The sequence below is a fragment of the Astatotilapia calliptera genome, chromosome 5, assembly GCF_964374335.1.
Source record: "Astatotilapia calliptera chromosome 5, fAstCal68.1, whole genome shotgun sequence".
Taxonomy (NCBI): Eukaryota; Metazoa; Chordata; class Actinopteri; order Cichliformes; family Cichlidae; genus Astatotilapia; species Astatotilapia calliptera.
The window spans coordinates 4,334,455-4,349,861 of NC_137426.1; the positions used below are offsets into that span (position 1 = coordinate 4,334,455).

The window sequence follows — 15,407 nt, forward strand, 5'->3', positions numbered from 1 at the left end:
AGGAGGCAGAGATTAAGACTTTCAGGCCTATAGTGTGAGGTAGTGCAATAAATAAATAAAAATCGTCTCATATCTATTTTTTATGTTTAGCACTATTTGATATTTACAGCAGTGATGAAAATTTAAATAAGTAAATGGAGTTTAAAAAAATGTAAAAGAAATGAGACAGAGATTGTGCAAAAGAGTATAGAAATGGCATTAGAAGATAATAACGTGCACACTTTAAATCTAAGAAACAGAAGCAGGAAGGTAAACTACAGAAATGTGATGGGGCTCCGGTTGAGCAGCTTGGACACAAAGTTACAGAGGCAAGGCTGAGACTGTTTGGACATGTACAGAAGAGGGATAGTGTACACTGTTCAGTGGATCCTGAAGATGGAGATGTAGGCAGGAGGAAAACAGGTTGAAGAACCAATAGAACAAGAAGCTTAAATAAAAAGCAACACAGACACTGCGACAGGCTGTGCACTTTTTGTCTGTGAAGACGTTGTATCTCTCATTCAAGAGGAATCTTCAGTTCTACAACTGATGGAGACTCCAGGTATTTAACACCTAGCTGGGTTATCCCTTAGGATCTCCTCCAGGTTGACGCATCCACTACGTATTAAATACTTGGGACTCTCCATCAGTTATTTTTAAACTAAAAAAAAACACCTCTTGGATGAGGTGAAAGTCCATTTTGTCTTATTTTCACCTATTCACAGCTTTGTGCATTTTTAGTGCAACCTGAGGTCTTGGTGGTTACAAACCTTTTTGGGGGTTTTTCCCTTTTACACTTATTTAGGCCACTGTTCCTGCTGGGATGACACAAGAAAAGGTTTAGAGTTAGATAAAGTCATCTTTGGAGATTGATGGCTTAGTGTTTGTCCTGACAGGCAGTGTGAAAGCTCATGGGTGTGTGTCTTTCTATATTACATCCAATCACTGTCAACTTTCCATCTCAAGGATAATGTCAACAAAAAAGATGCACGTGACAACAAAAGAGTCTCAGCACAGTAAAAAAGTTAGTGCATTAGAAATGTGCATAAGACATATAAATATGAATGCAAATAAACATTTTCCTGGTCAGCTTTGTTCTACACTGTTTTTTACACCTTGATGGGCAAAAACTGTAATGTTGTTCCTTTTTAAATGAAATCTGCAATACAGTGACAGGTTTTTAATATGAATGGACACGTGCATGAATAATATTGAAACCTTGAGTTATTGCCTTGGACTGTTTTTCCTGCCGTGCTGGAATTGGGATGGGATAATTAGTGAGGGTCAGGATCAGCGCTCACCCCCAACTCTCGTTCTCGCGGTATTACCTTCAAGGTTTATTGACAAGGTAATTAGCCAGATGGGACCCCAGTAGTAGCAGCAGGGCTGTACGGAGGTAGCACGGTTTCAGGGCTTTCCCGTGTGAAAAACAGCTGCACTTTCCTGCTTTACAAACCGATCTACCAGCGGAAACCAAACAGCAAGCCTGCAAAAGGTAGGCTTTTGTATTAGCGTTATGAAGGCACAGCCTGCTTCCTGCAGAGCCTCATTCATTCTTCCGATGTCGGTAATATATTCTTCCTGTCCAGTTTTAACGATCGCACGCAAATGTCTCACTGGCATCAATTCATACTGCAGCTGCTTTGCAATGCAGATGTTCCCCAAATATCGGCACAAAGAGTCATGAAGCCTGACACATTTAAAACGGTAAATACAGTCAGAGAATATTTGCTGCGATGTTAGTCTGACGTAGAACCACCAGGTGGCGCTGTGTCTCGGTCATTTAACCAAGTTGCTTCATCGTCTGTATCACCAGTTCAGCGGGCACATTGGCAAGTCTTTATTTCAGCCTAATGAAATCGATAAACATTGACTTGGAGTGGGGGAGTCCACAGAGAGGCCGGTGTAGGGTTTCTCCTGTAAAGGGACTTAAGAAGTCGACGCCCACACTCCATCATTCTATGTATTTCCTCTGAAGCCCCGATGTTATTCGTCAAAATACACAACTTGTATTTTATGGAAGACTACGAGGGATGTTTTAAGTGTCTCGGAGAAACGGAGCTCAACTCGGAGAGATTTAAAGGATATGAGACAAACAGAAAACAAAGAAAAACAAACGTCGTGCTCACCTCCAAATCATTAAACTGCCATACTGTTAATAGAACTTAAGCACTCACAATTGCATATATAATACTATTTTATATGCTGTTAAACTACTTAGTATAAAATGGCAATAAGAAAAAATGGACGCGCTTCTGTCAATGGCTTTCCTCTGCATATGTGGACATCACCAGCAATAAAGCACTGGGACACACAGGAACCTGCTCAGTAGTGGATTTATATTTATTTGTATACGTATTTTTATTCGTACATAACATCACATATACAGTGGGGCAAAAAAGTATTTAGTCAGCCACCGATTGTGCAAGTTCCCCCACCTAAAATGATGACAGAGGTCAGTAATTTGCACCAGAGGTACACTTCAACTGTGAGAGACAGAATGTGAAAAAAAAAATCCATGAATCCACATGGTAGGATTTGTAAAGAATTTATTCGTAAATCAGGGTGGAAAATAAGTATTTGGTCAATAACAAAAATACAACTCAATACTTTGTAACATAACCTTTGTTGGCAATAACAGAGGTCAAACGTTTACTATAGGTCTTTACCAGGTTTGCACACACAGTAGCTGGTATTTTGGCCCATTCCTCCATGCAGATCTTCTCGAGAGCAGTGATGTTTTGGGGCTGTCGCCGAGCAACACGGACTTTCAACTCCCGCCACAGATTTTCTATGGGGTTGAGGTCTGGAGACTGGCTAGGCCACTCCAGGACTTTCAAATGCTTCTTACGGAGCCACTCCTTTGTTGCCCGGGCGGTGTGTTTTGGATCATTGTCATGTTGGAAGACCCAGCCTCGTTTCATCTTCAAAGTTCTCACTGATGGAAGGAGGTTTTGGCTCAAAATCTCACGATACATGGCCCCATTCATTCTGTCCTTAACACGGATCAGTCGTCCTGTCCCCTTGGCAGAAAAACAGCCCCATAGCATGATGTTTCCACCCCCATGCTTCACAGTAGGTATGGTGTTCTTGGGATGTGACTCAGTATTCTTCATCCTCCAAACACGACGAGTTGAGTTTATACCAAAAAGTTCTACTTTGGTTTCATCTGACCACATGACATTCTCCCAATCCTCTGCTGTATCATCCATGTGCTCTCTGGCAAACTTCAGACGGGCCTGGACATGCACTGGCTTCAGCAGGGGAACACGTCTGGCACTGCGGGATTTGATTCCCTGCCGTTGTAGTGTGTTACTGATGGTGACCTTTGTTACTTTGGTCCCAGCTCTCTGCAGGTCATTCACCAGGTTCCCCCGTGTGGTTCTGGGATCTTTGCTCACCGTTCTCATGATCATTTTGACCCCACGGGATGAGATCTTGCGTGGAGCCCCAGATCGAGGGAGATTATCAGTGGTCTTGTATGTCTTCCATTTTCTGATGATTGCTCCCACAGTTGATTTTTTCACACCAAGCTGCTTGCCTATTGTAGATTCACTCTTCCCAGTCTGGTGCAGGTCTACAATACTTTTCCTGGTGTCCTTCGAAAGCTCTTTGGTCTTGGCCATGGCGGAGTTTGGAGTCTGACTGTTTGAGGCTGTGGACAGGTGTCTTTTATACAGATGATGAGTTCAAACAGGTGCCATTCATACAGGTAACGAGTGGGGGACAGAAAAGCTTCTTACAGAAGACGTTACAGGTCTGTGAGAGCCAGAGATTTTCCTTGTTTGAGGTGACCAAATACTTATTTTCCACCCTGATTTACGAATAAATTCTTTACAAATCCTACCATGTGGATTCATGGATTTTTTTTTTTCACATTCTGTCTCTCACAGTTGAAGTGTACCTCTGGTGCAAATTACTGACCTCTGTCATCATTTTAAGTGGGGGAACTTGCACAATCGGTGGCTGACTAAATACTTTTTTGCCCCACTGTATATATAGCTGGATATAAAGCCAAACCTCACAAAAGAAGAAATGAATTTAAAAACACCTTTCCCATAACAGGAACAAAATATCTTAGATGATACAGTCTGTCGGATTCAATAGAAAGATCAAATATACATCTAGTAGTCCATGAACACCTTAAAAAAACATTATATGGAACAATATACGTCAGTTTACTAGAGGTCCTTGGAACCCATCCACTACATATAATAATCGTAAAAAACAGGACGACAACAATTCCTCATTTAATCCTCCAGGATACACTGTTATATATCCAATGGGCTTCCCTTTGATGATTTCCCTTCCCTGTCAACAACTCTTTTCAACAGCCCAACCACCATTCCCCGTAACCACTGACCCTCCAGCTAACTGAAAATGTCTGGCTGTAGGGGACCTCTCATCATTTTTTCTGATGTAATTCTTGTGTTCAGAAATGTTAGCTATCAACTCCTTCTTATTGTTCATAACAAAATTCAGAAGGGAGCTTTATTAAATATTCTATATGTGTGGTACTAAAAGTGAATGAATGAAAGAACGGGATTAATTAAGAAGTTATGCCTATCAGTCTGTTTTGAAAGTGGGGAAAAAAACAGTCCGATCCTTTATGTTCTCATTTCAGGGAAAAGCACAGTGATCAAAAGGTTAAATGAGTGTATTTCTGGGATCAGAAAAATGTATAGAAATAAATTTTTGGCATTTACCATCCTGTGCCAAGGAGACATTCAGCTGTTTCAGTATAAATGGAAAAATAAAACGTCCAATTGTCCGTTCATCCATAGTCATAGGGCAAAAGGCAGGGTAAACCCTGGGAGGGATATCACAAGGCTAAACATTTGCAATGAATTTAGTTATTTTGTTGTGTTTTTGTTTTGTTTTTGCCTGTGAACATTTAAGCATAGTCTTATTTCTGTCCATGCTGCCAGGTCTACTGAGTGTATTTGGTGCATTATTGCTTTTGGATTTTGTAGCCTCTAAACAGTACCACGGACAGCTCACTCCTGACCTAACTCCATCATAGTTTTATGGGACTCCTTTTTTCAGTTAAATTAGTGATTCTTAATACAGCTAATGTGTGAGTTGGTCAAGTAGGTAATTACCATAACCCATGTACCCGTGTATTTGGTGACTGCTGCATTATCATGCTGAAAAATGGAAAAACTTTCCATCTGAAGAAGAGTTTTATAGGTCTGCCACTTCTTTATTGTCCTATTCAGGCTCCTCAAATTTTTTGAGAACGCACTGCACCTCATGATGTGATACACCAGGTTTTCTGTCACATCGCATAAGAGTGCTTTGGGAATCATCTTGTTGTTGCAAAAATATGATTTCATGCCTGTCAAATGGCAAAGGGTGGAGTGCCCACTTTGGGTCGGGATGAGTTCCTGCCCCAAGTGGAGGAGTTCAAGTATCTCGGGGTCTTGTTCGCAAGTGATGGGAGAAGGGAGCCGGAGATCGACAGACGGATTGGCGCTGCGGCCGCAGCTGCACCGGTCCGTCGTGGTGAAGAGGGAGCTGGGTGTAAAAACGAGGATCTCAATTTACCGGTAGATCTACGTCCCTACCCTCACCTATGGCCACGAGCTGTGGGTAGTGACCGAAAGAACGAGATCGCAGATACAAGCGGCCGAAATGAGCTTCCTCCGAAGGGTGGCTGGCCTCTCCCTTAGAGATAGGGTGAGAAGTTCAGCCATCCGGGAGGGACTCAGAGTAGAGCCGCTGCTCCTCCACATCAAAAGGAGCCAGCTGAGATGGTTCAGGCATCTGACAAGGATGCCTCCTGGGTGAGGTGTTCCAGGCATGTCCCACCGGGAGGAGGCACCGGGGCAGACCCAGGACACGCTGGAGAGATTATATCTCTTGGCTGGCCTGGGAACGCCTTGGTGTTCCCCCGGATAAGCCATAGGAGGTGGCTGAGGAGAGGAAGGTCTGGGCTTCTCTGCTTAAGCTGCTGCCCCCGCGACCCGGCCCCAGATAAGGCGGAAAAAGATGGATGGATAGATGGATGCCTGTCAAAAGTGTAATCTTTCTATAGTGTCATATTTGACTAAAGAAAGGGGAACAAATTCTGTCTTTGTTACAGGCTGCAAGTAACCGAGTGCCTAATAATACAATTTAAAATTGGTTCTTTGCTAAGTTTTCTGTTATGTGTAGATAAAACAGTGGTTCATCTTACGTGCATTTTTATGCTTTAGTGATTTGTATTATGGGATTTAACAAACAAGCAAGCAAAAACTTGAAAATGGTCAAGGACAAGGACTGGATTGAAAATGAGTGAAAAAGCAGCCAATGTCCATCCAAAGAAAAACTTTGAAAAGCGTCAGAAAGGCTGAAAACTATTGATCAAGATCGCTTTTAAAAAATACAAACAAGTGTGGTGCAAAATGCAAAATATAAGAGAAAGTATACATGTAAAATATAAAGAAAGACTTTTTCATAGTGCTGTACTTTGTAGCAAAATTAATATTAATGGATTAAAAAATACTTTTGCAAGAACTCCTTTTTTGGCAAAATGTAATGGGTTCCAAAGTTATTCTTTCAGAATAACTTGTTTCCAATCAACATGGCAAGAACACGCAGAAGATGAGTTATTTTGTTATATTATATTATAGTTATTATATTTCTAACGTAAAGCAATCGAGAAGAAACAGTAACTATTGAGGACAGACAATTAAAGCAGATGTGGGTTTTTTTCATTGTTACCAATGCCAAAATCACAGCAAATCTCTGAAAGGAAATTTTAAATCAAAAAGAGAAAATCCAGTTTCTTGACTTGTGCATGGGGCACAGCTGCCTCTACCTGTTCCCAGAAAAGAAATGAGTCATGGTCACAAAAAACTCAAATAAACAAGATTAAGTTTTTTTTTTTCTTACCCAGCCTCGTTATACTGCTGACCACTCAGCTTTACTGTTCCCCATTGGCTTGTCTCAAACCATGAGTTACAGTTGTGGGTGGTGACCCAGAAAACGTCACAGTGCCTGTGATCTGCTGCTTCCAGCTTTACATGCTGCATTGATGGGAAATGAACCTGCTTTGGCTTTCCTTAAAAGGAAGACCAAAGCAGCTTTCAATCAAAGGACCATTATTTGCTATTGGACAAGTGGACGTCACATCCAGCAGTGCTACAGCACTGCAGTGGCTGTTGTGATCGGTAGAAAATCTGATGTTTTGCTTGGTTTGTTAAAAAGTGAACATAAGAGAAAAGGGGTGTGGTGAAAACATTTATATAACGTATACGTTATGCTTTAAACTACACGTCTCATTACCGACTAAAGCTGTGGATTAAAGTTAATCCAAACAACCTAATGTTGATTGTATTCAAGATTAAAAACACAATATTAAATTATTCATATTTAATATTTCAATATTAATTTATTAGTGTATAAATTCAGATTCATATGTATGTTAGGATTCAGGTTGTGCACTGAGAAAATATGTATCTGTTTAATATTGCTTCTTATGTGTTATTGTCCAGCATCCTAAGAGACAAAGTTCATTAACATAAGCTTCATATAATGAGATACAAACTAACTCCCCTGCAGCCAAAAGGAGAGGGAAAAAAACACCTCAAAAATAAAACAGCATAAAATCATCAACATAATTATTAACAGTCCCCCTTTAACAGCTGGTGAGCTGCTAAACTCCCAAGGGTATTTGGGAAGTGTAGTTAATCCAATGATAATCTTGAGCATGGTTTACACATATTATCGCTTTAATTGCTACGTGTGCTGTGCAATTATACCGTCAACAATTACATGGCTATAGTTTACTTGCCTGTCTGAGCAGTTAGTTCCCCGTAATAGATGCCCTTTATCAACACATGCAAGTAGAGCCAACAAAACGTATACTAATGGATTTTCCAGCACATAATGAAATAATTATATGGTCAGAAATAGCGAGATAACGCTGATCCATTATATAAATTAGCAAAGGAAGTCAGGATAAAAGAGGAGATGCTAAGATAAGAAGATACTGACAATTGAAGGTGACGATAGCTAACGAAGGTGTGTGTATGTGTGCATACACGTGTGTCCATCCATTAGAATGCAGAGTGCGTTCTCCAGTGTGAGTCACCCTCCCATCCACCCACCCACCTCACACCACCAGCAGCAGCATCTAACTGCAGTCACCACCCAGAATTACGCCTCTGACTTCACACTGGCCAACTGAGGATTCTGTTTCTACGGCAACATGCTCCAGATTCCTCCCCCTCTCATCTCCAGCAGCCCTCCCTCCAATCTTTTAACCCCCCCTACCCCACCCTTCCCAGCACAGACCATGTGACTTTCAGGAAGGCTTCTCCAACCTCCCCTTTATTGTTATTAACCCTCTCCTGACTGGGCCGCTGCCAGAGGCTCTCAGCAGCATGCTGGCTGGCTGCCTTCTCGCTTCGCAGAGGTTTCAAAGGGAAATCAGACACATCTCTAATCTCCCTTGGAGATCAAAGCATTGCTTGATCTAAATGTTGGATTAGCATATTTTAAAACATAACTATGTTTCCTTAGTTGTGCAAGACACCTCCTAAACCTATTTACAATAGTGGTCTCTGAATTTAAAGAATCTATACTGTGTATTTACATGACTGTTAATAATGACCATGGATAACTTGGCTATCTATGTGAAAGGGTGTGTTTGTGACAGATCCTTCTATGCTGTTCTTGTTTTCAAATCCACTGTACGCCATCTGACCAGCATCAAACAGCAACGTAACACCTAACTAGTGAGCATAGTCATGCATGAAGCTGCTAAATGGCCAGGGATTTCACACAGAGTTGGTGGAGACCAACGACGGAACGAAAAGGCAGCGAATAGCAGACTGAGATGAATCCAGTGACCACGTGACTCTAACATGAACATCAGTGATGCTCTGTTGCAACAAGTGCAGGTTTTTTTTTGTTTGTTTTGGGGTTGTGGGTTTCCAAGTCAAAATGTTCAACTTTTAGTGTAGATGGAATTGGAGTTTGAAAGCTAGCTGAGATTTAAAGAGGAGTCGGAGAGTAATAAGATTATAAAGACACCTGAGTTGCTGCTTCAGTAAGAACTTACCTTGAATGGTTGCTTACCACTGCTCTGAATATTTTTATGTTGTATTGTAAGTATAGCTATTGTCTTGAGCCACCCCTCATTTTTTTATATTTTGCTAGGAAAAGTTGCAGCAATTTATTGAAACGTGCAAACATAAATGCGAATACGGTATTTAAGTCAAAAACATAGTCTGCACAATTCTAATAAGCTGAAGAGTGAATATTTGGTATGAGCACTGTTATTCTTTAACACGCCCTGAACTCTCTTATGAAGCTTCCTGGAGGACATTTAAAACTCTTCTTTGGATGTTTCTGCCTTTTGTTTCACTCCTTTGTCAAGATGATTCTACACTTTCAATATCGTCGAGGTCAGGACTCTGGGGAGGCCAGTCCATGACCAATAGTGTTACATTGTGTTTTTCTGTTCAGGTATGCTTTGCATATGCATTGGCAGGGTGTTTGGAATCATTGTCATTGCTGTAAAATGTAACTGTTGTCAATCAGATGCATTGCAGATGATACTGCATTGTGGATAAAAATCTAATGTTACATTTCTGTGTTCATAATTTGATCTCCCCAACACCACTGACTAAAATGAAGCCCAAACCATGAGTGTCTCCACTGTGTTTTACAGATGACTGTAGATACTCACAGCTGGAAGTCTCACCTGACCGCATTCCTTCTTATTTTCAGTCCAGTTCTTGTGTAATTTGGCCTGTTGCTCAAGAGCAACAAAGCCCGATATCTTGGAAGCAAAACATAAAGAAACTAGTGGTGGCTCAAGACGTATGCACAGTATTGTAGATGATAGTTAGGAAGATTTTTTTTTTTTAATGACACAGCAGCATTTAGTTGTTGTAAAGCTTGCGTACACTGGAAGCAATTCTCTCCACTTATCGTTTTGAAGCATAGGCTGGTTATTTGCAGACATTCCAGGCTCCAGTTGCCTAGGTAACCCCCTAATGTATTTACTACCAAGTCATATGTCAGTCATTGGTATCCAGCACTATCCAGAAAAATGGATCTTAGGTCCCGCCCACTTGGCTTCATCGTCGGTAATTTTGCCCTCAGTCACAAAGTAACCACCGGTGATGGTAGCACAGCGACGTAGCAAGTGAATGACTTACTACGTCACCGTGAATCACTTCCAGTGTGGATGCAGCCTGATGGTTATACGTATATTTTATTTATATCTGTAATTTATATTTTATATTGTGATTTTTATCTGTATCATGATTTTACTGGAAAGCACTTTGGTGTACTTCGGATGCCTTTTCTCAAAAATAAGCATTGTAAAACCTCAAAAAGAAACTTTACCTGCCTCTGAAAGGTCAATAAAGGATTAATAATCAATTTATTAGTATGACAGTGGCTATTTAGACACTCCAAGTAGACCTGCAGTTTAAAATTAAGTATAGTATGGGGAAATTTGTGATTTGGGCCAAAAATGTTACCAACTGTTGTGAGGTCTTGAAATATGAACAGTATATAAAGATTAAATATGCCAAATTTTGTGAAAAGGGATCTGTCACAATGTTAAACCTGAAGGAAATCACCTGAATCACCAACTTAGCTTAACTTCATCGAGCCTTACGACTAATTTCAGATTTGTTTTGGTTCATTCTGGTAATTCTCACAGTATCGTTCAGCAGACAGTGAATTTTCAGTCAGACTGGTGACAAATAGAAAACAGTCACAGCTGGTGAAACGTCTTGTGGCATGTAGTTATAAGAGATCAAAAATGTGCAATAAGACATTAATGGTGTTCATTGTTTACTGGATGTGTAAACAACTGCTTGCTTGTCGCACATTAGTTTCCACTGTTTTTGTTCCCTCTCTAAGGATGTTGCACAATGGTGGGTGAGTTTTATAAAAGGTATCAAACACACATCCTTTAGAGTTTTGAAATGGAAAGAGGAGCCACGGCATCCGGCAGTGATCTCACCTGAATATTGCCTCATTGGCACAACTGTCTCCTCGGCATCCCATTAGGAGACACGTTGGGTTGTATGTGTGTGTGTTTGTGTGCACGTGTCTGAGCACGCGCATGTGTGAATGGATGGACTTCATGAATGAAAGCTGGGGTTTTTTTTGTTTTTTTTCCCGAGCTGCAGACAGGAGGTGAGATCATCTTGTTGGGATGGAGACTCCCCCCACCCACTTGCAACACCCTCCCATCGCACATCAATGCCGGTTGGTGCCAATCTTAATGAATCCCATCGACATACAATATGGATGAAGCAAACAGTACTGACAACCTGATTAATGAAAGTGCTGTCCAATATCAGCCTCCCCCAACAAATGGGAAGAAGTCACTCTGCAGTGCACATTGGCACAGGTGCACAAAAATGCAGACACACATCTTTCTTCAGTCATTAGAAAACTCCAAAAATGTCTGCCGCTCTGCTGTTGGCTTCCAGTCAACACGATGATGAAGCAAAGTGAAAATCATCTTTGCTTCTTATGTTCAACTTTGCCTTCAGCAGCAGAGTTGAGTGAGCTTTAATGATGAGCCACCTATTCAGCTACGTGTGAGTGAAAGTGACAATGAGTAACACAAGGGCCTCTCGATGAGGATCCATAAATAGCCTTTCAAGTAAGCCAGAAGCAACCCTCCCCCTCATTCTCTAGTCTACATCCCGCCACACACACACACGTATACCCTACCACCTTCCTCCTAACCGGACTTGGACAATCTGTGTCCACTTGGCACGAGGCCTCAAAAAACATACTGTATATTCAGCAGCAGAGCCGTGCATGCGCACGTGCACACACATGACATTCCTCTTGACATTCTTCACTGCAGGAGTCTGTTAATTCCCTCCTACAGATTATGATACATGTTGCCAAACAATGCTGCATTTTTACATCAGCTTTTTGGATGGACGCCACAGTACCTCTGTAGTCCAACTGCTCTTTAGAAGTTTGATTTTCGTTTTAATATATATATGCAGAAAGAGTTTACGTTCTGGAGGTGTAATTTGCCAGGCAATCTGAATTCCAAATCTATTGTGTAATTATTTTAAAAGTAAATGGGATCCCCATCGAGTATCGTTCTTAAAAGCTGTCACTGTGCAGGCTGACGGCTTGTATCTAAAACACGCGATACCCTTCAGCGTTACTTCTGTTCTTGTTTCTGGTGGAGTTACCTCAACAGGAGCTGAAGCTGCGTTGGTGGACATCAGAGGCAGCAGCGTTAATCCTTAGAGGCCTGAACATCACTGACGAGAGGCCTTCCTGCAACTACAAGGTCCACTGAATAAATCATGAAGAAAGTTTTAACGCAAAAAGATTGAAATAGAGGAAAAAAACAGAGTGTGCTTCTCTATTCAGACCGCCTTAAGACACAGTGAGAAGAGGATTGTAGATGGGGATGGCATAAAATAGCAAGACTGATTAAAGCTACTGAGTTTTCCTTGCAAAGCCCACAGTTTCTCCTTCATGTGATATTAAAACCCAAATGAAACATTCATAAACTACTTTTTGGCAAGGGTGTTTTGAATGTTCATTTGGGAGAGTAAGCTATGAGATAATGCTCCTTCACATTTGAAAATGAAAAGCATTAAAAATTACTATCAAAATAAAGTAATTAAATATTTAGAAGTACTGAAAAGGATAATTTAGTCTCTCACAGAGTCTGACTGTGTTAGTTATTAAATTGTTAATAGGCCCAGTATTAGTTTGCTATTGCTCTTGGTCCCCTTTGATGGACAGAATTATAAAAGAACTCTTGTTTTCAGTCTACTTCTTTATTACAAATCTTATTTCAAGCTTTAAAAAAATGAAAACGTGTCTTGTTTTCACTTGGCGAGGATTCGGGTAGCACAGAATGACTCAAAGATGAATAAATGAAAACAGAAGCAATCAGTTTCTCCTTGCTCAGATTTCATGAGGGGCATCAAACTGAGCCGGCACAGTGATCTTTTTTTCATCGTGACTTCATACAGCATTCATTAGTAGGAGGAGAAAGTGGCGAATACTCGTGTTTGTGAGTGGTTTTCAGGTCTCTCCGTGGATTGTCTATGCGCTAGCTAGGATTTCCCTACTGTGTACAAGCGGCACAATGAGGTCATCGTTATGGATTTAAGCCCAGCACGGGCTTAATCTGGGAGATAAGGGCTGGATTTGGATTTACCACTCAAAAGGGTCATGTAGCTACAACCATTTACACTCTCAGTAAAGACAAAGCTCACCCACAGCATCCTCAGCTGTTTCACGGCCCTTTATGCTTTTTAGCTGGAGGTTCTCCACTGTTTACACAAATTATTCATCTTGCAGCATTTCTCTAAATGTCGGCAGTTTTAAGTTGTAATGTTGTTGTTCAGTGTCAATATTCCCATGAAATGGCTTGACAAAATCCTGAAACATCCTGGGAAAAAATGGATTGGATATGGTTAAAATGTTGCAAGTGTTACTTCTTTATTTTTGGTACTGTTAAAAACAAAAAGTCTGAAAATCCGATCTGATTGCAAGTTTAAAGGAAGCCCTCTGAACAATAGGTAGCGGAGACACTCTGTTTTTGTGAAATAATATAAAAAGTTTGTCCTCATCAGAGTTTCTCCTTTCTGTACTTTTAATAGTCTAGTTTTGTTTAAAATGTATTTGCATTTGTTGCATCCTGGATCTTGTTTGTATGATATTTGGGGAGTTGGAGAACCATGTGTGCCCTGTACGCTGCAAGGCCTTGAAAATACCTTGAATAATAACTTTATTTAAGGTGAAGGCAGTTATCTGCTGGTGGCGTGGTTCCTCAAACAGAGCTGAGCTTTGTGTTAGAAAAAATGACAGTTGTTTAAATTAGTTTGATATTTTATTTCATTCAGGTTAATTATGGTCGCTTAGGGAAACAAATGACGCTGGGGGACAGTCCCATTTAGGTTCTGCATGTGCTGTCCTGTCTCACAGAAATGGGTCAGGAGAGATTGGAGATGATGATGATATAATTATTTTTTTTTTTTAAACAAACAAAAAAAACGTCCTTCCTTCGTGTCCCTTTTGTGGCAGACGGAGTCTGCAGATTATCCATCAATTACTCTGCGCTCTGTTCAGAGGGCGTTAATAGGTTTTGAGGGGATTTAAATGGTGCTGTCCAGTCAAATGCTGCATGCTTTGAGAATGACATCATTTTGGTCACCTCACATGCCGGCTGACCCTCCTCCCTGCTCTAAGAGTAGCCTCACTCGAGCCCGTGTACCTGCGGTTGTCCCGTCTCTCACCGGACTGCACTCGTCACTCCAGATTTCTCCTCTGATAGGAGGGCATCAGCGCTCCCTCCCTCCCACACAGCCTCGCTTCGCTCTCTCCATCGCTCGTGTTTACTACAGCCTGGGAGAGACGGTCGTATAAATTGCCTGGGAGTGCGCATATCGCAGCATCCTCAGAGGGGAATTGAAAAGGGGGAGGAGGTGTAGGATCAAGAAAACAACCCAAACAAGGAAAAATATCTGCGTTTTCTATCGTTTCAAATTAACGCAGGAGAAAAACAGACCTCCACAGAGCCCTGCGATTGGAAACCCGCGCTGGATGTAGAGAAGGCTGAGCGCGGATGCTCGATACACGGACAGGAGGACAAGGGAGAAAATCAGAAAGGACCAATAAATCCTAGAGAGGAATAATCTTTTGCAGTCATCAGCGATGGACTCCAGTTATCGGCATTGAGGTAGGAATCGTCAAATTGGCTTCTTCCAGTCGAGTTGTTAGGCAGGTAAGCATGAGGAGAAGCGGGTGGTCTTTGCATAAAATAACACGTTACTTCTTTTATTTTTTCCCCCAATTTAAAGTGCCATCGTGCGTTTGAGTGTAACTTCAGTGCTGTCAGTGATGCTCCACTGGCGCTCCGGGTCGTAACCGCAGGAGGTGCCAGGAGAGGCAATGATGCGCCTCCGATACATCCACAATGCGCTGGCCTGTAACAGACCGTAGCTGCTCCTGCGGCTCCCGCAGCTGACGCCTCGAAATAAAGAAAGTGAGAAACGGAGCAGGACTATTAGGAGGCAGGATCAGTCGGATGTGACTGATGTGTACACCAGATGTGTCTTAGTGGTTGAGTTTCTCTTAGTGCATCACATAATAATGAGGGTGGTTTTTCCAGACTTGGGGGTTTGTTGTTAGTTTCTTGGATAATGAAATCTCCAGGCTGACTCTGCCTTGTTTCAGAGTCTCTGATTAATCTGAGGACAGGGAATTATGGATGTTTATATGCATCTTGGGTAAGTCAGCTAATAGCTCATTCATCAGACATCAGCACTTTACTTCTAGTGGGAGTGTCACAGTGGGATGGTTGATGTAGTCTAATGGTAATTCACTCAATTTCCCTCAAATTGACCTCCAAATTGACTGATGTAGAAATGCATGAAGTGCATCTCATAATGACTGAAATGGAAATTGATGAGCTCCAAGTT

General features: G+C 41.4%; 1 protein-coding gene across 3 annotated transcripts in view; it reads left to right on the forward strand.

Moving 5' to 3' along the window:
* The first annotated feature begins 1,317 nt into the window (after positions 1-1,317).
* LOC113021908 (mitogen-activated protein kinase kinase kinase 12) overlaps positions 1,318-15,407 on the forward strand; it is a 31,185-nt gene continuing 17,095 nt past the window's right edge. Inside the window, exon 1 of one of the 3 annotated variants that reach the window (XM_026166737.2) lies at positions 1,318-1,474. The gene's annotated coding sequence lies outside the window, so the exon portion shown is untranslated. Of the gene's footprint in view, positions 1,475-14,239; positions 14,711-15,407 lie in introns of those variants that run through there. The other 2 variants (XM_080301571.1, XM_026166738.2) reach the window with 2 other exon arrangements.